Below are 26,876 nucleotides of genomic sequence, written 5' to 3' on the forward strand. Positions count from 1 at the left end.
GGTATCTCATGGTGTGTTTTTTTTTTTTTTTTTTTTTTTTTTTTTTGCATAACTTTGTCTTGATTATTATTATTTTTTACCTGATAATAAATGCAAACTAATTTTTAGAGAAACGTATCTTAAAAAACTCAGATTCTTCCGGTTCGTTTTGATTGTAACACACAGCAGCATTGCATTGAAGATGCCAGCGCCTGTGATGGACACATGTAATGTCTATTGTTGTGCACTCCTAACGTTGTGTCTTGGGGCATAGTGGGTCTCATCGCATTTGGGACATGTAATTCAGTTGCCCTCTATAACCCACAGGTACTGATTGTATAGTTTAGTTGAGGTGACGCTGATGCTCTGTGGCATAATTACACAGTTGTATATTATACAGTTAAAGGTAACATATGTTCAGATTCTTGCAGTGATGTGCAAGCTGTAAACTCAAACCAAATTTAATTTCACTAAGTCTTTGATAAACTGTCAAATAAGATGTCTGTGAAATTGTGACAGGTTTGTTTCATCTAAATTTTGTTTATTAATTGTCAGGAAATAAGGATTGTTGAGGTGCTGAATAAACATACTGGAAGAGTGAATGCTGTCCAGTGGGTTCATAAACAAGACTGCAGTAAGTATTTTACCCTCATTAATAAATGTCAAATAGGCTGTTTACAGAAATTTCCATTTCAAAGGTTTGAAAACGTGTGAAATCTTTTACTTCATGCATAGACATTATTCAGTTGTCTGTCACTGTCAGACACGATAAAAACAAAGGAACTTATAGAAACTTATAGAAACCTTATAGACTTTATTTTTTAGTCAGGATTTTATATCACTCTCCATCTGAGTTTCAATATACCTTTCCATCTTTTGGAAAATATTTTGAATAACAGCCAGTTGCGACAAGTCTCTTGTGTAAAGAAAACCCTTAGTGATAACAGTCTTACAGTTATGACAAAATGTAACTAATTATTTTCTTAACATAATAGGCTTGTTGCAATGTGTTCGGGACACTGTGTGTTCAGTGGATGCCTCGTCTCTGTCCTCCTCTCAATTACTGGTGGCCTCAGCATCTTCTGACTCCGCTGTTAAACTCTGGACATGCAGATCTCATACAGGTACGATAGGAAGTGTGTTCATCATAAAAGTGCAGATTTCAAATACTCAGTCATGCAAGTTTTTAAAGATTTTTTAATTTTTTTTTTTAAATAAGGACTTTTCAAATTCTACAAGCCTGACATCTGCTGGTTGATTCTTGTAAATGAAAAGTGGTGCTTAAAATTGGAGTTCAGTGCATATACCTGTACAGTAGTTCAAAATCAGTTTATTTGTCATCACAGAGAAAGAGTAGAATTTGCCTTGGATGTCAGCAACCAAGAACAACAGAATTTAAATACAACAAAAAGAAATAATCTAAATATATGTATATAATATGCAGTACTGTACTCAAATGTGTGGAATTTAGATTTTTTATTTATTATTATTTAGCAAGGATACATTAAATTCATTTTGTAATGTTGCTAAAGTTCTATTTAACTTTTTATTCATTAAAGAATCTTGAAAAATTGTATCACAGTTTCCACAAAAATATTTAGCAGCACAGTTGTGTTCAGTAATAAGAAACTTTTCGCCAGAATGATTTCTGAAGGATCATGGGATACTGAAGACTGGATATATTTGTATATATTTAAAACATGTCTATGGGTCAAAGAAAAGATGTCCCAAAAAGTGATCATTTATACATCAAAAGCATATTAAATGCAAGAAAAGTGTCTTAAATAATTTAAATAACTTTTGTAAAAAATAAAATGTCAAATTTGGGGTGAAATAATGTTCCATCGTCATTCAGTGTAACATATTTTTCTAAAATATTCTGACCTTTACGTAATTAAATGTATAAAAGAATACTCCATCACACTTCATTTTATTATCGTTTGAATGATTAAAGTCTTCTTGCTGGCAGATGAGTGAAACCTAATTGTTTGAAGGATTATTGCAATGATTTGAAATAATTAGTTTTTGAGGGCTGCACTGTTCTGATTCATAAATAGAGTTTTTTTTTTTAATGTCATCTAATGATTCTTGTTCTGCATTTTTTTAAACTATATGACTTTTTTTCCTGTATATGATAATTGCAGTTTTTTATTTAGAAAAAGTCAAATTAAACAGTACAAAATTTAAAGCTGAATTAAACTTTTCTTTTGATGCTTGTAAATCCCCTGTCTTGCCATGCGTTAATTGGCTTTTTTTATACAAGTCACCTTCACTTGTAGAAGGCTCATCATGATCAAAATTTGTTTAAACTCTAGTTCAATGTATATCCCTAAAGACCAATTAGAAACTTAAACTATACTGTATATAAAAGCACAGACATAATTTGATTGTTCCTCCTGCTTTCTTCCTGATGTCCATATTTACTGCTCAGAAAGAGAGCAATATTTCATTGACCATTTCAAAAGTGGTGTGTGAAAGCATATACAGTATGGTGAATGCAATGTTTCTGTATTGTTTTTAGAAACTTCTGAGTCACACAATGAAGAGTTGCATCATTCCTCTAACATTAAAATGCCGGTAATCTAATGAGCTGTCTGCCAGCACGCAGAAACCAGCTGCTTCTGAGTGCATTCTTTTTCCAATTAGCACAGGAGATGATTTCTGGTTTTCAGGGTAATTGCTCTAATATCTATATATGTTTTTGGATTAATAATAGTCTCATTTAAAATAATAAGTTGTAATAAGAATTCATCATGAGTTGGACAGGTTCATCTTCATGTGAGGTGTTTCTGTACTCTCTATTAGCCGAATGCCTCCAGAGCGTGTCTTTTGGGAGCGCGTTCATGATGGATGTCTCCTTGGCGCTGTTGCCAGGCAGCAGAGGTAAGCTGCGCCCAATGCTCCATGTTGACTTGCTGTATTGTCCAGCCCTATCATGTTCAAATCTCATTCTGTGCTTTAAATATGTCCTGGGGCGACGTTAGCCTGCCTCTTACATTATTCACGTCTGGAGTGCAGCTGTATTTTGCTTTTAGATGCCGTGAATAGGTCTTGTCTGAATAGACTCGTGCCTCGTGTGTTCGTGTGACTGAGGAGGATAATTACATCTCTTGCAGTTCCAGTGCTGGCCTGTGGGGGAGATGACAGCAGAGTCCACCTGTATGTGCAGCTCAGTGGACAGGTAAGACTGCCAGGTGACTTGGCTTTATATTAATACTCTTCATATTTTGTGTATCATGTGGCTGTGTTTGGTTTCAGAGGCTTCTGACTCTTTCAGGACATGTGTGGAGTGGGCCACTTAAGGTAAGAATAAAGAAGTTTTATATTTAGAGGAAGTAAAATGAAGCGTGTTTTAAGACACCGTGAAAACTATATTTGACCTTTGTAGCCTTTAGTCCTTATTATAATCTATGCAAAAGTTTGGTGTCATTGTGAATTCATTTAAAGCTGCGATAGGGAACTTTTGATGCTCTAGCGGTTAATAAAACAGAAATGCTTGCGTCTTGTGGAAGAACATCGTAGCCGGAACTACTTCTCTCTGTTTATGTCTATGAAGAATCACAAAGGTACTGGGTTACTCCGCCGCGGTACCCCCGAAGCAATCTAAAATAGTCAGAATATAAACACTTATTATAGGTGCACCCTACTGATTCAGGACAAGTTAAAAACGTGGTTTGGAAAATGGATTCATGGTGTACTCGCTTATTATATACATTTTTCTATATTTTGAACACAAACAAAGTTACAGACCGCAGCTCTGATTGGTTGTTTCTTAACGGGAGCGATGGAGTTTCTGCAAATGGCAATAGGACCACTGGGAGGAGCCAGAGGAGCTTGATTTTTTTCACAGATTATCTGTATCATATTCTACTGTCAGGACATAATGACAGGTTTAACAAATATGTAGAAAATATATTTTTTACAAAAATTCCCTACAGCACCTTTAATTGATGGAAAACTGAAAACTCAATTTATAAAGTTACACACATTTCTATTTTAAATGATTGCTGTTATTTTGAATCTTCTATTAATTAAAGAATCCTGAAAAAATAAAACATTGTTTCCCCAAACATTTTAAGCAGCACAACTTTTGAAATTTGAAATGTGAAAATTCAACTTTGTCACCACAGGGATAAATAGATGGTAATAATAGCAATATTACAGTTTTTACTATATTTGCATTTAAATAAATTCAGCCTTGGTAAACGTAAGATACTTTTTTAATAAACTAGCAGATAAACACACACACACACACACACGCACACACGCACACACACATGTGTATATATATATATATATATATATATATATATATATATATATATATATATATATATATATATATATATATATATATATATATATATATATATTTCTTGTTTTAGTAGGAGATAAAGCCACATTGGTGGAATGTGGCTAGCCTTTCTCATTACTGTGATGCCTTAAATTTGTGTTTATGCATTTATGCACATTTTAAAATGATTTTAATTTGAGGTGACAGGACGATCCTCATTGCTGTATTACAGCAATAAACATTGTCTTGAGAAATAATCAGAATTGCAGATTAACTCGTGTAAAACATCAAAACGATTGTGGGGTTAAATATGATGTGCATATGTTTTCATGAATTTTGGCATAGGATTTGAAGTCAAAGACCCATTTAATACATAAGATACAGTACTGGCAGTCAAATAGTCCAGGGATATAAAATGCACCATCTTGGAACCAGTATTGTTGTTTTCACTCTCACAATCTTTTATAATGCATGAAACAGGCACTTGCTGCCAGCTAAAGGCACTGAAACTGAAATATAGATGCGGGAAAGCTTTTTTAACCGCTTGTTGGATGTGTAGATGGAGAGCTCTGTTCTCAAGACTGTTCGATCAGAGTGTGGAGACTGTTTGCCAAGACTGTCACTGAACCAGACCAGCAGACTGACGCTGTTCTCAAGATGAAGGAGAATGTGTTTCAAGTGTCTGGAGATGGCGAGGCTGGAGGTTTTACATGATTGTAATTTAGTTGTGTGATGACTTGTATAAATTGATTATTCTTGAGTTGATTAGCTGCCTGATTATCTGTTTTTAAACCATGTCTTGGCCTACAGAAAGACATAAAAGATTACATATATATATAGTGTTTTATAATCAGAGACCAAAAATGAACTTGTCAGCATCCAAATGCAAGTATAAAATGGACTTTGTCTAGTAAAGACTTTAAAGTAATGAAAAATGTTTGAGGATAATAATATATTCCTCATTGCTTATTTCTCTCTGTTGTAGAGTTTGCTGTGACTCTTGAAACTGTGTTGGCTGGCCATGAAAACTGGGTTTATGGAATTCACTGGCAACCTCCGTGTGTCAAAGGTATTCCTGCATGCATGATTAGTGAGCATGAGCTGATTTAGTTTCTTTATATCATTGTAATGCCCTCTGAATGTATCTTTATTTTGATGTATTGTATAATTGATATTGTTTTTTTGTTGTTGTATTTATCCAGTGTCCCTCCGTTTTGTAACTTAATGTCTCCCCCTGCAGGTGACTCAGTGGAACAGCCCCTGAAGCTGCTCTCTGTCTCATTGGACAAGACCATGATCTTATGGAGGCCAGAGGAGGATTCAGGCATGTGGGTTGATCTGGTAAAGTCACCCTGTTTACAACCTAAATACTGATATTGGAATTTTTTTACGATAGATTAGAATGCAGTAAAATGCATGCAAATTTCCAGAAGATTTGAGAAATCTAGCTTCAGTTCTATCCTTTCAGAGTTTCTATGCGAGTGCAATAAAGAAAGGGTGGGAAATTATGGGATGGCGATAGAAGAAATGAGATTCGGACAACTCCAGAGTTGAACTCGGATGTGTCAAACACAGCGTGATACCTATGTGCTATGACTCAGATTTCAACAGTTTTTAAATAAAAAAATAATTGATCAAACTTTCATTCATTAAGCACCTTTCCAATCCAGTCAAATGCACTTCAAAGTGCTTTACAAACATAAACAAGAAATTGACACTAAATACAGGCAATGAAAATAATGCTAAAGTAGTTTAATAAAAGTGTAAAATAATAGAATACAATAAAATAAAAATAAAAATGTAGAACATACATTTTAATAATTGTAATAAATAAATACAAATAAATGATAGACAAAAAGCCAGACTAAATAACTAGGTTTTGAATTTTTATTTTAAAAAATATTAGTATTTTTTGCACTTCTCATTTCTTCTTTTGGCATGGAGCATGAAGGCTGAATGCAGAATCACTGAATAAGAGAGGAACCGGATGATCTGTGGGGCCTTACAGGTTTATAGACTGAAAGCATTTTTAAAAGGTACTTTGGTGAAAGGCCATGTAGTGCCTTATAAACTAATAAAGAAAATGAAAACTAGCATAAATAGGCACAAGATCTAGTTCTAAACACATTATGTCTCTCAATGCAGACCCTACGTCAGTGGCTTCAATCTCCTCTGTTTTTTAAACCTGAGCATACAGATTGGCTCCTGGAAAGAAATAACCCCATCCTGAGGTCATTTCCTTCCTGCCTTTCATATACTCCCTTGTTGCCAGTCATGGACTTCTAGAATCCACAGCAGGGGCAGGAAGTGCTGCACAAGCTCCTCTGTTACGCTCTCTGGGGCTTGCAGGGAACATCTGCCCATTCTCTGCCAACTGCGTCGAATTTAACCCACACACTGAGATAAGCGTGTTCTCTTCCATCTGTGTGAGGGACTGTGAATGATTGGGGAGTTCCTCTCAGAAATGGCATGGTGATAAATAAAAAAATAGTTTTTTTTTTTTTTTTTACTTCTGTCATAATAATACATTTTGATTGACATTTCAGCAGCAGATAATAAGAGGTGCTCACTTTGATCTTGGCATACAGACACAGGCCTCTGGGCTCAGATCAATGGCTCCTGATTCTGACACTTGGCATGTTGTAGTACGATGATGCACGTTCTTTGTCGTACTAAGGCTTGTCCCATTAAAAATGAAAGACAGTGAGTTGTAGTTGTAAGAAGAAAGAGGTTGTTATCATACATCTTTTCCTCGATCCCCACCTTCTGATTCCCTACTTTCACTTCAGCTTGAGCTCAGGTTAAGAGATAAGAAACAGATATAAATGCATACTTGACTATTACTACATTATGTAGAACAAAACTGAAAAGATTGTAGCATGAATGCCCTTTCCAAATAAACATATATTTTTCATAAAATGGATTTTGAACAGACACAATGGATTCCTGTGGTGCATTTCACACCAGGAGTGTTTGCTGCTAATCTTTGATTAAATTCCACCATTTATATCAGTTTAGAAGATTACTAAGCAGAAAATAACCAGAATCACTTTGGCTAATTAACACATCCACAAAGAAGAGTCTCCTCCATAATGATTAGCCTAATTGGTCAGATTTAGTGGAGAGCTGGTTTGCAGTAGAGTGGCCAGGCAAACCGCTGGGTAAAGTACACCCTACTAATAAGTCATGTTGCCAGTGAGCAGTGTGGGGGGACTCCAGGGACCATTTGAGACTCTTGAGCCATTAGTGTTGTGCTGATGGTTTCTTTTCCCTGATAGACCAGAAGAGAGAACCCATGAGTTACCATGAAAAATCTTTAACCTCATGACCCTCACACATCACCTAGAATTGGTGTTACAGTATATTGAGCTGCTCATCATTGTTGGATTGCTCACTTTTTAGCCTCATTAATCTCTCATCTTCACAGGAATGCAACCATGAGTAAAGCATTAGTTTGTCCGGTAGTGATAACCTTTATCTTGTAAGATAAAGTGCAAGATAATCCAAGTAGTCATTTAGCAAACGCTTTTATCCACAGTGACTTGCAGTATACTTATTGAATCACTTTGGAGCAACCGGCGTTAAGTACCTTTCAAGGTGCATAAGGCTGTTTTTCGTATGGATTGCTTCTACCAGGTTTCAATACACCTCTCATTGGTTCTATCTAAAGTGCTTTAATTTTTTAAGTGTGGGGTTATGGCTACCAGTTGAGCTACAAGAACCTACAGTCTTTTGGCTTCCGGCCTAGATTTTTCATCATTGTAGTACTGAGGCACTGTGAGATTTCCAGGATCCTCAAGAGTTTTGTGCCTCCCCTGCATTGTTTCCTTTCATACCAATCCAATCCAAAACACTGCGGTTTGTGTTACAACACGCATTGTGCCACAAATCCATATTGGTGTTCCTTCCCTAAACAAGAGTGATTGCACATTTCACCCATGAGATTTGGCCGTGATATACAAGTAGCCATGTGGACGGAATTCAAAATCAATCTGGTTAATGTTGCATCACTCTTTCCAGAATGGCTCGCAGAGATCCGTGCCATTCAAAGTGAAGGGCTCTCTTTATCACAGTCATTAGTTCCGCCATATTCACTCCGTAGGATACGCTTGTGAAGGGCATCTCAAATGTCTCTCTATTGGCGTACACAGGAGCGTGTAAATGTCGATAGCCCTTGCCGTTTGTGGATTTAGATTTGAGTCCGTGTTTTTCAGCGTTAGATGGCTGATTTGTCCATCTAGTATTGTCGTTTTGATGAAGAGCTTAAGCTAGCCACCTGATCTGGCAATATCTTTGAGACATGCTCTACTGGGCATGACAAGAGACTGTGAATCATTGAGCGGTAACACTCATAAACGTGAGGAATCACGGCTCCTCTTAACACGACTGCTGGAAATATCTTGTCCTGCACAAGGTCAACAGGAAACACCACTGCGATGGCTGTCAAAAATTTTCATACCTCCTTTTCACACCTAAAAGTGTGATTCGATTAAATTACAAAAATATTTCTTCCCCCTCTGAGAGTGTATTGGCAATGCAGATGTCGAGGCTGGAGCATCAGTCTTCGCTTGCACACAACCATAAATAAAAGTAGAGGCAGGTTATCGCTGATGGCATAATCATGACTAATTATCTTGTTTTATACAATGTTACCGCTTGCTCCGCAGCATGACTCACTTCCCCCATTACCATGAGACACTCGAGCAGCATTAAGCATGTTATACACGGGCCAGACGGAGGGCAAGCCATGCTACAGTTTGCTGAAAAACAATTACATTGCTTTGGTATTCATAGCCCAGCCCAGTCAGGGGAGTTTACACTGATTCATTCTTCATGTGACCATTTTGTCTCCCAGCTTTCCGGGGCTCATATTTGATTTAATGTGTGTGGGATTTTGTTCAACATCACATTAATGCATTCAAAGGAAGCAAACACGATTTATTTCTCATTTAATAGTCTCCTCTTTGCATACGTCGTGCTTTTTGTTTGTCGGCCTGATTAATTGGTGTCCTCAGACTGTTACTTAACGGAGATGGAGCACAGCTGTAGACTCTCAACTCGGATTGCTCAGGATTCATGACTACTAATTAGCGGCCTGCTTGACCAGCCGGTTTATCAGGGGCAGTGACACCAGTGAAGTCCTCTCTTATCAAACCCTCACTCTCAAGAACATGATGGAGAGTGCAGAGTGTTTCCGGGTTTTTGTTTTCATATAAATGTCCTGTTTGGGATCAGATTTTAGCCACCCAAGGCAATTAACTCATAACAGCCACAACATAATGTCATTCTCTCTGTATAATCAAATGAACAAATAACCCTAAAATGAGTTTATAACCACTTCAGACAGAATTTCAGAGTGGATGAAAGTCTACAATAACACCATACTATGGGACAGTGCTGGACTGGATTTTGAAGATCTGGAGTGCATTTCCCAGAAGTATTGCTAGGTAAAAAAGAAAGTTTGTCACCAACATTTCAGTGTTTCTCAAAACCATAGTTTTAATGAGCATTTGTGAACGGCTTCATGAAGTTGTGAGGTTGTGAACTGCAACTCTCATGCTGTGGTTAGAAACATAGTTTCTTCTCAGTATGACAGGTAGACTTAAATATATCAAGCTCAAGTCCCTATAACCAAATATGCTAGGTAAATAAAATAAGTAATCAAAATCTTCGTTATCCTTTGCCCTCTTATGCTGGGGGCATGTCCGCTCTTAACTGTCAAATACCATTACTGCCTGAATTGATGCTCCTTGTGTGTTACTAACGGTACTGACAACTCGCGATTAGCAGGTAAACTGATGTAAATGTGCTCTACTTATAGTGTTAGAGGAGGGGCCATCATTGACCCCCATTTTTCTCCTCTGACCTCTGGCATCAACAAGGCATTTTTCCGCAAAGAACTACTGCTCACCGGATATCTTGTCTTTTTCTGACCATTCTCTGTAAATACTAGAGATGGATGTGCATGAAAATTTCAGTAGATCTGCAGTTTCTGAAATACTCGGACCAACCCGTCTGGCGTCTTGCCTACATGCATTGAGTTGCTGTTATGCGATTGGCTGATTAGATATTTGCGTAAACAAGCGGGATATAGTCGTAAAATTTCTCCAATAACATTTAATACCATACTATTGTAGTTATGCAGCAAATTACATTGTTGTATGAGAAAAGCACCACAAGGTGGGTAACCAAAATATTGGAGGTTTGAGTCCTTCAGTGGGTTACTAATCCACCATTGTGTCCTTCTAAGCAGTCTTACAAGAACGTTTCAGGCTTGATGTGTGGGGCTGTACACTATACTATGGATAGTTTGAATATTTATTCTTTCTCCATTATTTCTTGTTTACTCTTCATTAAGGTTCTTGTTGGGGAAGTTGGAGGAAATACCCTGGGTTTCTATGGATGCCAGATGAGTCCCAATGGCCTGATGATTCTGGCTCATGCTTTTCATGGAGCGCTGCACCTCTGGCACTGTGACAGCAACCATGTCAGACGTAACTGACAACATCCACCAGTAACACATAACAACCATTCCTTTTTATCTAATAAAAACAGACAAAAATTCAAGTATGTTATGATTTACACCAAATGGATTCAATTAATATGGAGATTTATGTTTTAAACAGGGAGAATGGAGGCCAAGTGTGGTCATTTAAGGTCACTCGAGTGCAGTGCAGGACTTGAGCTGGGACCCTGAGGGAGAGTATCATCACTGTCGGATCAGACCAAACCATTAGACTCTTTACAACCTGGACCAGAAACAGATGCTCAGAGGTTTAAACAAATATAATCTATTTGATCTTTGAATAATTATAAATTTTTAATTATATATGTAAGTTTTTATAGTTGATAAACGCTTGTTTGCAGATTACCTGGCACGAGATCTCAAGGCCGCAGATTCACGGTTATGACATGCAGTGTCTGACTATGGTTGGACGTTATTCGTGTCCGGTGCTGATGAGAAGGTCCTGCGGGTGTTCAAGGCTCCAATGAATTTTGTAGAGAACCTTGCTAACATATCATGCACCTCTCTGGAGAAACTACTGGGCTGTAATGTAAGTACTTAGAAATATCTCATCTTTAAACTTTAATTGGTTACATCAAATAAAAACCTTAGGTCAAAGTCATGGATCAGCGAGAGATTTAAAGATGAGTCTCATATTTTTCCATTATCTTAATCCTAATGTTTATGCACATGCCCTCAGATATATAGCTAAGTGAGTTTCATTTTCTGTAACTTGAGGTCATGGTAAATGAGACGACATAAATGACATTCTCAATTCAGGTTGATCTTGTGTAATTAAGCCAATATCACTTAATCGCTAACAAAGCAGAGCTTATATTTAGACCAGCATTTTGTTTTTATAAAACAGTTCAATAAAAAGTTGTTTTAAAGTATTTTGCATTTCAGACAAAATATGTCATAATATAATAGAAGGGTACAGTCTCCTGTGTGTTCAGGGTACAGCAGATGTCCCAGAGGAAGCCAGCACTCCTGCCCTTGGCCTGTCCAACAAGGCCGTGTTTCAAGGTATGAACCCTTTGAATTCACTGGCCACTGGAGAATACGCGTTGTGTTGAGCTTAAGTGCAGTGAGGCAGTTGCTTACTTTTACTGTGGCATCTGATGTGTTTATAGGTGACCTCACATCTCAGAGCTCTCAACAGGACTGTGAAGATTTCAATAGCCTGTCCGACCAATATAAAGAGTCCTACTTTCAACCTCTCAAATTCACTGGTATTTATGTATTGTTTTATTTAAAACATTTTTTACCTGCTTTTTTTTCTCAACTGTGGTTGGCCATTTTTACATTTCATTCAGATGGGCTCTTTCTCTCCAAGTAGACAGTACATTGCTGAAAAAAAATATAATTTGCACCAGACTTTATGGTAATAGTCAAAAACCTCACCATGACCAGGTAGACACTGTAAGTGCTTCTGTTATTCCTAGAAAACGCATTGATAAAGACTGTTTTCTCTGGTTTATTAATGTATCTGGGGCATGAATCAGAGTTACTGGAAACAAATGTTATTACAACATAAGGGGGAAGGGGGAGTGTTGAAGCGGGGGGGGGGGGGGGGGGGGGGTTATGCCTCTCTTGCTCCAGGCAAACAGTGGCAAACGCTGTCAATGTGATTGAAAAAGCTCCTTAATCTGGAATCATAATTAGAAAAAAGCTTATATAATTGCAAAGTTAAAATATTGATGACTCTGGGCGATGGGGAGCGCAATGAGGCGGACACAGAGTTGTTAATGGAATAATACCACTCCCTCCATCTCGCTGCTTCTGGAGGGGCAAAGAGGGAAATAATTAAAATAAAACTGCAAACCAGGGACAAATTAAAAAAAAAAAAAGCCTGGTCTCGATTCCATTTCAATTGGGGCATGTGTTGCATAAGTGTCTGTGTATCTAAATGAGACAATATTATTTCAGGCTTGCACAAAGAGAGCTAAATTTGATTTACAGCATGTCGTAAAGCTAACGGCCATTGAAAATTGTAGATAAAGCCGCCTTGTTCCAAACAGCTTTGAGTAAATTGCTCGGCTTTGTATCTGTTGCTAAATATAAAAATGGATCTATTGAAAAATACAGTCTATAGGCGTCTGCTCATTTCTCATAATAACTATGTTTATATTTTGTGACTCTGTGTGCATTGCCAGAGCCTCCGACAGAGGACGACCTCTTGCAGAACACACTGTGGCCAGAGGTAAAAAAAAAAGTGAGTTTCCCATCAATTCTCATTTGTGTTCTTCTGCCCTCATTGGTTGTTCTGCAGTGGGCACTAATGCTGTACCGCATTATTGCTTAAGCAGCTTCTGTGACATAAATAATGGAGTGTAATAGGTTTTTAGAGCTCGTGACAAGAACCATTCATCCTGTTTGATTTGACACTAAACAAGAAAAGCCTAAAATTGTTCATTAAGTATCTTTTTTTGTTCCTCTCCTTAACTTCTGCATTCAAACTAAGATACAAAAATACTTGAACACAGGACCATCATAGCGCAACACCGCTGCACAAGGCTATTGGTGCCGAATTAATTGTAAAAACATTTTTTATTCTGTATTATTTCAATTAAAAATATATATTTTAATAGTTTTAGTTAACAACAACACTGCAACAGTTTGCAGCAGATTTGCTTAAACTGTTCAAAGGTTTAAAGCTGAATAGCATCCAGATTAATGGTTCAGATATTTGAAGTCTCTATTAATTCCTTGCATACTGGGGATTGTTCCAGCCACAGAAATGCAGTGGGGTGTTTGCATTAGCCAAACATTTGTGCCTGTGTTTGCTTACTTGCATTCAGTATTTTCTGGCCTAAGTTTGCCGAGCCTTTGTTAGCACAGAATAATGCCTGTGTTGCACTAAAATGACATACGACTCTGACATTTGCTGAAACTGTAGGCAATATATTACAGAATTGGATGCTTAGTGGCATTTTGCACTGGTTGGAGGGAAAATAGGCACATTATTCACACAAGAAGTTTTGCTAAATTATTACACATTACCAGTATTTTTCATGATTAAATATTCATGCCCCCCCAATATATATATACAATTAATTGAAATGTACAGACTTGCTTACTCATAAGAATTCAGAGTTGGTTTCCTTGATACACAGGTGTCACTGGATAAACTGTAATAATTTACATGCACTGCTATAAGCAGCTGAAGGTTTTGACAGCCTGGCTTGCCGAGCTATTCATCCAACACTGGAAATTACTACGCAGATCTGCTAATGGCTGCCAGAGTGCATGGCTTTCTTCGACAAGCACAGGAGAGCACACCCGGCAGCCCTGACACACAAAACATTCGTCGTGTTTGAATCACCGCCCCAACTGTCTCTCTGAACCTTGCATGGTGCTCTGTTTTTATTTGAGTGCAGGTACTGACAGAGCCCTCATTAACATACCCTCTTTCCGTGTCGCTCTCTCTGCAGGTATGGACACGGCTTCGAGATGTTTTGTCTGGCGTCGGATTCTGAGAGGACGTTGGTGGCCTCGGCGTGTAAGGTACAATCACATGGGTGACCATATGGTCATTAGTGTCACACAAATGTAGCCGTGGACTGTAATAACAGGACACAGAAAAGCATGCATGCGTAAGGCTGCTCAGATCCTAAAGTGGTTTTGAATATTTAGTCATTTGCCATTTTAACAAGCTAATGTCAATTTAGACCCTGACATCCGTGTGCAAGTTAATTTTTCTTCTCTTTGATGTAATGAGCCGCCTGTCGTATTAAAAACTCATTGAACTCGCGTGACCAGGGTTGGTAGACAGTCCTACGTGCCCTCTGGCCGGCGTGACACATTCTGAGACAGTTGAAGGGAGATCATTGGCTTGTGTCCCGGTTTGGCCCCCGTTGTTCTGCCAAACCCACGCTGATCGCGCACAAAGCCCTTCCGAATGAAAGCACATTCTGCGTGTCACCTGCCATTGTTCACGCTCGAGCAAAGATTGTGAGGTTTATTCAGTGGGGCTGATGGCGGGCTGCTGCTGGGGTCCTGCAGGCTCAGATGACTTTGCTGTGGATGTGAAGTTTATCCACTGCTGGCTGAGCTGCAGCCACTGTATGTAGGAGGAGGGCTCTGCGGTTGAGGTTTAGAGAAAGAGGACAAACTTCTTGTTTTTGATGTTGGTGTGAAAGATCTACGTGATTTACATGTGTCTTGCGTCACAGGCCTCTAAACCAGGACATGCTGCAATTCTTCTGTGGAGCACATCTTCCTGGAAACAGCTTCAGTCACTGCCCTGCCACAGCTTGACCGTCACTCAGATGGCGTTCTCTCTGAATGGACGCCTTCTGCTCACCGTTTCTCGTGATCCCACCTGGTCCTTATGGAGACAAGGGAACTCTGACACAGATACGGGTGAGCACCCCTCCCCGCTTGTCTTATTTTATACCTCATCTTTGTTCCTTCATAAACAAGTGGTCAAGTTGTGGAGTGTGTTTTTTGACCAAAAAAATATATACACAGTATATACACACACACATATTACCACTGTAATATTTTACTGTTAAAATAAAAATGAGCATTTAAGAAAGTATATTATTAATAAAAGTAATAATAATAATATTTTAAAAAGCTCCACTTTTGCTGTGCTTGTTTAAAAGAAAACGCAATTTGGCATAATTTTGTGAATATGACTAAAACAGAATAATTATAATTGTTATTGATGATAAAATACAACTAAAGTATTACTGTTATAGTCTTTCATTGTAAAAAACAAAACAAAAACAAACAATAATTATTTTATTTTAAAGTACAACTGTACAATTACAATTAATTAGTTAATATTTTCATTTAAAAAAATGTTAAATTATCAAGCTTTTCAATTAATATAAACTTCAGTGTTCTTCAAAATTATTCAGATAAAAGGATACTGACACTGCTTCTCTTTTGTTGATAACATCTGATTTCTCATGAAAAGATTGGGAAGGGGTTGGCCCTGATATCCTTTTAGGCAGCACACTGAGATATAGCGTTGTTGTGCTATGGCGGCTCAAGTTCGAAACCCGAAAAACCCTGAATAAAGTTAAAAAAAAAATTTAAGTTCTAAATAAATAAATGAATAAATAAATAAATAAAAGATTGGGAAGGTGGTTGGTGCATATTGCATTCCCAAATGCACAATGTATGTGTACGTGAGTTTGACCGAGCTGACCCGCTCAGACTAAAATAAAAATGGTTAAGGCCCTGATATACTTCAAACAAAATCGAAGAATGAACGGATATGACGTCATTTTGAACAATATCAGGCCGAATCAAAGTTCATTTTGAGTTTGTTTCGGCAGTTCGAAACACCTGACCAAAGTGAACTTTCTGGGGGAGTTTGTTTCAGCTAAACACCTTTGAGTTTCTATTGGTCCATGGCGGTTATGCAATCGGTGGGTGTGTTCTGAAACTCCACCCACTTTGACGTGAGTTTTATTTTTTATTTTTGCGGTTCGTTTCTTATTCAACAGAGGTCAAAAGTGACGCAGAGATACATCCGAGACAAGAACGGACAAGAACGAATGGTTCTTTTGTATTGCAAAGATGATACTTGACTCTCAACGGCTGCTAATCATTATTCTTTTGTCTATAATATTCTGACTATTGGTGCCCATCTCACACCTAGATTGCCTACACTTGCCTGCACGAGTGTCACAACACGTTTACATTAATCTACACCCCACCTCCAGCAGCACGGGGGTGTCAGAATGTTTAGAAACCGTATACCATAAGAACGAAAACAAACTCCGTTTGAAATATACCGGAGCTTTTAATCATAATGCAGTTTTGTTTTTTATTTTGATTAATCGTACAATCCTACGTAAACCCACCCTAGAAGTAACATCCTATAAGATGAATGGGAAAGCTAACAGCTTCCTCCAGGCTTTATAGACCTCTTTACTCAAAGACAGCTGTTACCTTCCTCCATTTTTCTTTGTCAATAATATAAGTTTGTGGACTGCTGATGTTCGTCCACTGTAAGATTCTCCTGGCATTTATCAAGAGTAAGCTAGCGCCTCCCAATGGCCATGTAGTATTAATGTGTATTCTGAGCATACACATCTAAATCACTGTTGACACAAGGTAACCACAGGAGCGTCTGTTTTTCTTTCTCTATTTTCTGATGTGTCTGAGGCAATGCCGGCTGCTGAGGGCCGAGGCATGCTGCAGTCCATTCTCGTTGAAGCTGGTATTACTCACAGCCTGTGTGCTGCAGATGTGGAGAGGTTAGTCAGTGTCACAGCTGATCAGAGAACCGCCCAGCATGGTGGTCGAACATGTCATGTGTGGAGAAATCTCTATCACGAAGACAAGTTTCCTCCCCTGCAGCTCTCTCTCCATTTGTCGGACTTCCTCTCTTTTGTGTTTCTGGTTAATGAGTTAAGACTCTCCAGTCTGTGGCTGGCCAGAGGGTTACTGGTCAAGGTGGCATCACCAGGGTGCGTTGACCTCGATAACTGGACTGTGGGTGACCACAAACTCAGTCTAGAGAAATTATAATTACGTTCTGAAAATGAATAAAGTCTTGTGTGTTTGTAACAACATGAAGGCAAGTATTTAAAGGATCACTCCGAATTTTTTTGGACTTTAGCTTATTCACAGTATCCCCCAGAGTTAGATAAGTCCATACATACCGTTTTCATTTCTGTGCGTTCTGTAAGTGTTATTAGATGCACCCACCGCTAGCCTAGCTTAGCACAAAGACTGGATGTAAATGGATACTGTTAGCATAGTAATCCCAATAAGTGACAAAATAATGCAAACATTTTCCTATTTACATGTTGTGATCTGTATAGTCACAGCGTGTACAAATAACAAGGCTATATGAGACAGAGACCATTTTTAATCGTATAAATACTGGGAACTATATTCTCACTAGGCGTAGGAGCACAGCTAACGTTACTTGGGCGAAGTGGCTACTTGGGCGGAGTGATTAGCACAGCACACGAGACGCGCTGTTTTTTTTTTTTTTTTTTGAGACGCGCTGTTGATGGTTCCGTAAACAGACAAACGTGTCTAACCAGCTAGACGTGACTCGTGATCATGGCTGACTTTGAGGAATTGTAATTGTAATTTTACTGTGTATCAAACCAAGATCCAGAACCATATAGTTTTGAGCCAGAATACACAGACGAGGAGTTACAAACTTTGGAAGCTGTAAGACAAGATGTCAAAGGGAGAATCAGAACGAACACAGACTGGTGCTGTAAATGTGGAACAAGCCAACCTATGCCGACAGAAACCGAGTGCCTTTGTTGTAATGAATGGGACCGGGTATTGCCATCAATGTCAAGGCTTGATGACAATCAAAATATTTGCGTCACTACCAGGGAAGATTTCTCTGCCCTAATACACCCGGCAGTTGTCGTTTTTTTCCCCCATTGTGACAAGATCAACTGGAAGAAACGCCCCATGCCGACTGAACCTAATGGTCAGCTGTCCACCAAGTAAGTGATTTTGTTATAATGATACAGAGCAGTGTGTTCATGACAACATAATAATAACAATAAAGGGGGTACACAGAGCCCCTATTCACGTAATAGTGTCACTACTAAGGTTATATTACATTAGCAAGGCACTGTTACAGTATGGCTATGTTAGTCATCTCAAAACATAATGGAACACTTACCGCAGCAACAGGTGATCCAATTTGTCCTGTCTTTATTATCGATGGGATGGCTGTATCCTTTAGCACACGTTTCATGGTCCGTGTGAAACTTGAATTTTTTTTCAAAATAGTCGTCTACAGTAAAATGTTCAGAGCAAACAAAATACTTCGTGATGGTGTTCACAGGTGTGTTTGGAACCCAGAACAAGTAGCCATCGATTCATCAGGTCAGGGTTTTTTGGTTGGAATTCTATGAAACGTCATAGTATTACCTGGTCTCCCCTGTTTATTGTCACAGCTCTTTACAATACAGCAAACACCCTTGATTGTACACTATACATTTACTATCTAGTGATTGCTGACTCTATTACTCCAACTCTTAGCGAACTCTCTGCTCCTCACCACTGCGCGTCTCGTGTGCTGCGCTAATCACTCCGCTCAAGTAATGTTAGCTGTGCTCCTACGCCTAGTGAGAATATAGTTCCCAGTATTTAAACGATTAAAAATGGGCTCCGTCTCATATAGCTTTGTTATTTGTACACGCTGTGACTATACGGATCACAACATGTAAATAGGAAAATGTTTGCATTATTTTGTCACTTATTGGGATTACTATGCTAACAGTATCCATTTACATCCAGTCTTTGTGCTAAGCTAGGCTAGCGGTGGGTGGGTCAAATAACACTTACAGAACGCACAGAAATGAAAAAGGTATGTATGGACTTATCTAACTCTGGGGGATACTGTGAATAAGCTAAAGTCCCAAAAAGTCGGAGTGTTCCTTTTAGTGAAAGAATATTCAGTTTCAGGTGAACTATTTATGTATTTATTTCAATTTCTTCCCCAGAGGGTGAGCTTTTCTCTCTACGCAAACGCTAGTAAGGACACAGCGGTTCACACACGTATTATTTGGTCATGAGACTGGAGCTCTGACAGCAAGTACTTTGTGACATCAAGTCCAGAAAAGAAGGTAGGTCCAGTTTAACATGCATTTAGGACTGGCTGGCATTGTAGAAATCTAAAAATTCCAAAAACTGGGGAAATGCAAAAAATAAAGAGATAGTATTTAGTTGGTCACAGGATTTCAACTTGTCTACACCCATGATGCGATTGCTGCTGTTGAGCAACTGATACTAATAATTATGTGTAAAACATTTTTAATGATGGAAAAAGGACTGCATGGAGCATTTTTTAGTCCATCTCGTTCCTGCGGTCTGAGCTTTGACATCTAACCTTGTTGTGTTGTTGTAGGTAATCATCTGGGGTCATTGTGGCTCTGGAGTCAGTGTCGGTGAATGTGAGGGGGAAAGCGTGACCCCTTGCTCCTCTGTTCTGGATGTCGGAGATTCAGCTACTGCTGTGTCCATCTGCCCATATCTTTGTTCAGACCAGAGGTAACGTTATTCTGTTAGCATCATTAGAATGAATGTGATGTGTCTGGGACAAATATTGAATTATACTTGTATTTGTGTAGTTATTTGCTGGCTGTAGGTCTAGAGAATATGAAAATTTTGCTGTATAAATGGAGGCCATCAGAGGATTTGTCTTCTGGAGCAGATGTGGAGAAACTGATGCTTGGTATCCTTTTTCCCACTCATATTCTTCTCTTTGTTCTTTAATAATTCTTAGATATTGAGTTTGAAAACATAATTTTACTCAAGCTCAGAAGTGTGATTGCTAGGCCTGCACAGAATCTACATCCACATAACTTAAACTAAGAACTTGTGAAATCAAAATGGATGTTTTGCTTTAATATGTTGTGGATATTTGGGAAAAAAAAACCTCTTCGTAAACCACTTTTTAAAACATAATTTGCTCTGCTTCTCAAAATAAGACTAATCCAAAAGAAAAATAAAACTCCCAAATACATTGACATTAGTCGTTTTACTGTATATTGTTTATTGGAAGATAATAATCTTAAATCTAATAAAAGTAATAGTAATTAAAATATAAATGTTATATTTTATTTTATTTTAATGATATGCAATCACAAAAAAATTGACAAATTGTGCAACACTACAAACAAGTACAGCACACCTAAAGCATTTTCATCACAAACGCAACTAAATTAAGTCACAGAAAATTCGACAGAAGCAAGCAGATTTTACAAAGCGGTTTAGTCAAAAATTATTAAAAACTGTTCAAATGCCTCATAAGTCCCTTTAAATAATCTCAGAGTTTCACAGTCTTCCTCTTAGTATCTTTGAAAGTGACATAATCTGAAGTTAAACACGACAGTTATACATCCACCCAGAGACCAGGGCTGGTGGTGTAATTGACAACAAAAGGGCTGCACGTATCTGAGCTGGCCCACGCTGCTCGGGAGAAGCTTCAGGTTGATACGGGGGCTCCCGTGGGCAGGTTTCGCATTGATCCGTGAAGAGAGAGAATGAAGTGTCAGAGAGAGGCCAGGCCGTGTTGTGCATTCTGTTTGCACCGAGCCCTCTCGCTAGCTATCTCTCTCTCCCCCACAGTGGATTGAGTCCCGACTGGCTAAACTCTCTCCTTCTGTAGGTGTAATTGATAAACCGTCTGTGTAGGCACTTACACCTATCTCTTACCCAGAAGTCACTCACCCTAGAAGTACAAGAAGTAAAAATTGACCATGTATTGCAGTGGGTTCTGAAAAGCAAGATTGATTCATGTGTTTATTCGTCTGCCTGTATTACTTTTGAAATTGGCAAGTGTATATTCACGCCTGGAAGTATTTGGACAGGCTGAGTTGAAGTGATACGGGGCGGCAGAGGCATCCAGATAGTGTGCGGGGGGAGATTTGTGTTGCCTTGAATCAACATCGTGCTTGTGGCTTTCCTTAACCACCCATCACAGTTAGAGTCACACTCTGACGGTGAAGAGGCTGCGCTGGAGGCCGAGGCCGGGCCGGGCAGGCCGTGGCGGGAACGAAGAGCGAGCTTGGGTTCAGCGAGCCAGCGCTGGTGCCGACCATGTCGTCAAAATCTTCAACATCAGAATATCAGCCCTGTGACTTCATGCCGCCTCTGGTGATCATCTGCAGTGCGTCCAGCTGATATTCAGAACGAATGAACTGCTGTGAAGGCTTCAGCTGGCCAGTGTGGCAAAATGTGCTGTGTTTTTCATCGGGGATTCTGGGAGAAGTTTTCTCATTCCCTTAAATCAGCTTCTCCTCTTCGAATTTCAGCACTATTACTTAAGACCTGTAAACGAACTAATGTACTATCTATGATGTATAAAGAAAAACACATTGCTTTGTATTGTAATAAATGTCTCTTTTCTAGTAATGGAATGTCACAGGAGTGATTTATCTCAAGCTAACAATAATTCTTTTATTGGCTTTTTTAAAGCACCCCACATCCCATGAACGCCAAATCCTCTTGTAATAATCTACAGCTGTAAGTGACAGTAAGAGAATAGAGAATCCAGCTCACATCCTCTTGTTTCCAGTGCCTGAAGGACAGATGAGCATTCGGATAAGATGTACAATGAGCCATGAGGGCCATAGACTCACCAGGCGTGAATCATTCACTGGAGAAATAGTGTTTCATTTAAGAAAAGTGCTCCTTTTTATTGAGCGCTTCCTTTATTGAAACCAATGACATTCATCCTTGTGAGACATTAAAGGAATGTTTTCTGGATCCAATTGAACTTAAGCTGTATCGACAGCATCAGTGACATGCTTTCGATTACCACAGAAAATAATTTAGACTTGGCAATACACTGCAGCGCTGCTAAAATGATAAAAAAATATTCACTGTTTTGGAAGTATTGCTGCAAGACATTGTTAACATGGTGTAATGCAACCACATTCTAACTTGGTTTTTGCTGGATTATAGGCAAATCGTCAACCTGTCATAATGGTAACTGTAAATTTCTTATCATATTCATAAGAATTCCAGAAAGGGACATCATGTAAGATTTTCCAATGAACCGATTTTGTCATTTCAGCTACACACATGAACAGGATCATAAAATCAGACGTGAACACCATGGAACAAGGACTGCAAGCCAGGCCAGACTTCCCAATGTCAAGTCTTGTTTTAATAACATAATAATAGTAAAAAATTATGGTGTGGTAAAGCTTAACATTTCTTAGCTTAAAGCGTTCACCTAAACATTTACATTCTTTTATTATTTACTCACGCTCAAATTGTTCCAAACCCACAAGACCTATTATCTTCAGAACATAAAATAATTTTTTATATACTGTATATAAAATCTGACCCCATGACCCTCCGTAGACAGCAAGGGAACTACAACAGGTCAAGGCACAGAAATGTAGAAATGGCGGTGGACCCTGAGATTTACAGTAAGAGAAGAAATCGTTGAATGAAGTCATTATTTTTGTTTTCTTTGTACACAAAAAATAATAAATTCTTGTAGCTTCATAAAATTGAGGTTGAAAAACTGATGTCATGGATTATTTCAACAATGTCCTTATACTAGCTTCCTGGGCCTTGAATGTGGTAGTTCCCTTGCTGTATATGCAGGGTCAGAAAGCTCTTGAATTTCATCAAACTATCTTAATTTGTGTTCCAAAAATGAACGAACGTTTTATGGGCTTGGAACAACATAATCAATGACATAATTTAAATTTTTGGGTGAACTATCTCTTAAACTTTTCTGTTCTGTTCTGTTGAGGTAAGATGGTTTGTTGTGTGCTCTTTGAGGACACTATCTGACCCATCTGTGTTGTGCTGTTGTGTAAAGGTCTTCTGTGTCTTGTATAGTACTGACATGTTAAATATTTGAGCACTTGATGGAATAGGAAAGCTGACTGTGACATGAAGGCTTCATCCTCTAGCATTCAGTTTGGCATCAAGTCCCTGCACTCTCAATAATTCATTATATACTCAATGTACAGGAGCGTTCCTGAGTGACAGATTCATCCGCCTTGCGTTTCTGTTTTATGGTTGTGTAGAAGTTTGTGAGCGAGATCAAAACATTGCAGTGTATAGAATTAAAAAGAAAGTTCAGAAAGTTCTTTTACTCCACTACTTTATTAAAGACAAAGTTTACTTTTTACTCAGATACATCCCATGCCCACTTCAAGTATTTATTAGACTGATTTTACAAACCAATGAAAATTTTTGTTTTCTTTTGAAAAAAAGAACGCGCGACTTCGCAAGTTCTTTGCCAACATACGCTCACGCAGCAGTTAGTTCGAGGTGGAAGATGATCGCTAAAATAGGTGATAGTGCAGCTCTTGCTGCCCGCAATGATCCCGAGATTCTAGACAGGGATCACCCATGGCCATATCTCAAGGATATGTTTGAATTCACTGAAGTCAAGGGAGATTCTTATTGGCTGACATGTCTTCTTTGCCTGCCACGGGTGAATGAAATATCAGTAGGGCTGTGTCGAATGCGATTTTCATGCTCATCTCATCAGTAACGCTCCTGTAATTAGTAGTATATTTCCAGCACATGCGTTCAGATCAGGGTTGCCAGGTTTTCACAACAAATCCTGACCAGTTGCTTCTCAAAACTAGTCCAAAACCAGCCAAAAACGCGTTTTCAGGAGGTTCCCCGATAAAAATTGCTTCTCGGGGTTAAAATATACGTTTATTGGAAGGGTTGCCTTGGTAAAAGTCACATTTTAGGCGCTAAATATCAAGTTATATTGGAATTGGGCTTTCTTCGACCAGCGGACATGAAAAACAACCACGGATGTGGCAACACTGGTTCGGCAGTTAGTACACAGAGCCGTAGTCCACCGACAACTAACACAAAATCGTTTTCAAAATCGAGAAAAAAAAAATCGATTTGGTGTAGATTGTCAGTGAATTATGGCTCTGTGTAATATATGCCAACCAGTGTTGCCAAGTCTGTGGTTGTTTTTCATGTCCACAGGTCGAAGCGAAAATACCAATAACGTGATTTTTAGCCCCTAAAATGCGAATGACAGAATTTTCATTTTGGGGAGAACCAACTCTTTAAAGAGGTGGTTTTTCCTCATTGATATTCTGGAACAGTCTTACCTTGTATCTTGCACATCTTCTGTTTGATGCAGCTATGATGTTATGGAACATGTCTATTGAAAGTTCAATCCCTATACTGCGATAGGGTTCTTCATTGTCTCTTTTCATTGTAAATCTAACAAATTCTAAAGTATCTAATCTCATCATGTGTTCAATTAAAACACTGCATTTCACTCCCAAAACAACTGATCTGCTTAATTATTGATATTTACAGTTAATTTGAATATTTACTTTTTACTTCCGGTACTTAAGTATGTTTTAAATCGGATACTTTTGTACTTTTACTCAAGTGATGTTTGAATGGAGGACTTTCTACTTTTACTGGAGTCATTTTTTTATTTAGATACATCTACTTTTACTTGAGTATAACTTTTGAGTACTTTTACCACCCCTGGTTAAATGAATTGGAATGTTCTTTGCTAAAAATGTAGCTGGTGAAACACCTTTACAAAAAGACTTTTAGTAAACAAAAACTCAGTAGAACCATTTAAAGTTGTGAGTTATGAAAATTGCATTATTCCTTAAAAATGAAGGAATCTAAATGCGTTTGTTTTCCCATACAAGTTCATAAAATGAACTGAAGAACATCATACAGGTTTGGATCCACATGAAGGTGAGTAAATAATGCTAATTTCCAAATGCTTGATAAAAAAAAAATAATAATAAAAAATGAACAGAATAATTTTGATTATTTTATTAATAAAACATTTTTTGCAATAATTTATTAAAAATGTTATGATTTCCATGCAGTTTAAGGGTACAAGAAAATATGAAATGAACACATCCACTTTGATTTGTTCAAGAGATCCTGTGTCTGTGTGTGTGCCAGTGCAAACACACGGGACGATACAGCAGTGGAGTACACAAGTGTACACTTCCAAAAAGCACTGTATAGAAAAACAAAACAACATAGTTATGTAGTTCTATTTTTTTTCCTTTTTTTATGGGCAGTGACAAGTTTTGTGAACTCAAAAGAGATGACAAATTAAAAATTAAAATAAAGCAAAACGACCAAAACAAAAAAAGAGCGATAAGTCTTCCAGCACAGAATAAATAGTTTGTATAGCGATGTGTAAACTTGTAGACAGCACGTTTTCACACAGTGGCAAACAGACATACACGCTCACTGCTAACATTCTGTCTTTTTAACATCATTTGTAACATCCCCCACTATCATTGTATTATACCTCTACAGAAAAAAAAAAAAAGTTGTTTACATTATATACATTAGAAGTGGTTCTTCATTCTCCTGGGGCGATGACAAGGCTTTGCTATTGTTTGTTACATGATGCAAAGATAGACCAGTTCACACCAGAATACGCATGGAGTCCAGCCCAACAGTTTTCTTGAATCTCGTAGACTGTATTCATGAATCTCTTTGCACAAATGAGTGTTTTCTTGCTTTAGAAGAACACAACATTTAGATCATTTTCATTTTCGTAGTTAACATCACAGATTTAAATGTCCAACAAATCAGCTCTCGACTTCATTTCCAAGGTTATTGCAAAGACAGTCCTAAACAACCAGATGTGCATTTCACAGACCATGATACAGTTTCAAAAGCCACGTGTTTAGCAGGTTAACCTTGTGTTTTGCTTGATTCACAAACACATGCACACACACAGTGATTTGAATCCACAGTATAGTACATGTCCAAATAGAAATCATATAAAGCACTACCTTAGTCTTAATTCAGTTTTTGTGTTTTTCTAGTGATTTCCTTAAAATAAGACTACGTCACAAATTCACTTTTCCTATAACGGTAATGACATGAATACATACTGCGTAGACGGACCAGTGTTTACCTTTCCATTTTTAAAAGAACAGTTTGTGGTGCATGGTACACTCTGAATGTCTTCATGTTTGTTTTTAGTACTCTTCAAAGTGTAAGACAGTAGTTACTGAGAAGCGTGATCCCCATGACTGATGAATTCCTGTGCAATGTCAACATTAATGTCATAACTATACACCAAATGTACAGGTAGTGTAAAATATATTTAGGATATGATTCTTCCTTCCAGCTTAATGCACCACCAAGAACATACTGTAAATATACTTATCTATACAGTTAAAATGAGCTTATTATTGCCACTTTTATAATTATGTTGTGCATTTGTCAGAAATGATTTCGTAAAATGATTTGCAAAATTAAATATATTATGTATGCATAGGATACCATGCATGAAAGATTAGAAAATAAATTATTTTTTAATAAATCTCATACATTCTTTATGTATACAAACTTTAGCATATGATTACTCTGAATAAATTTTTTGTAATCTCTTGTTAATAATTACATTTCATCAGGCTTCTGTAGCCTGGACTAATTAATATTATGGTCATCATTATGATTTAAAAGTAGAGTAATGAATCATGCCCTCTCCTTGAGCAGAAAACTTGTAAACATCCCATTTACTCCAACTCAGTCTGAAAGACATTTACTTAAAATAGATATTTGAGTCGCTCCTTTGGATGATTATTATTTTGAATATTAAAGTACCTATTTATGCCTGAAAGTTTAAAACCAGTGTTTAAAACCTCA

At 37.9% G+C, this 26,876-nt stretch overlaps 1 pseudogene; it reads left to right on the plus strand.

Annotated features, from left to right (window-relative positions):
• The first annotated feature begins 114 nt into the window (after nucleotides 1-114).
• LOC113119431 (elongator complex protein 2-like) lies at nucleotides 115-21,638 on the plus strand (annotated as a pseudogene).
• Nucleotides 21,639-26,876: the final 5,238 nt, after the last annotated feature.

The sequence above is a fragment of the Carassius auratus genome, chromosome 19 (assembly GCF_003368295.1).
Source record: "Carassius auratus strain Wakin chromosome 19, ASM336829v1, whole genome shotgun sequence".
Lineage (NCBI taxonomy): Eukaryota > Metazoa > Chordata > Actinopteri > Cypriniformes > Cyprinidae > Carassius > Carassius auratus.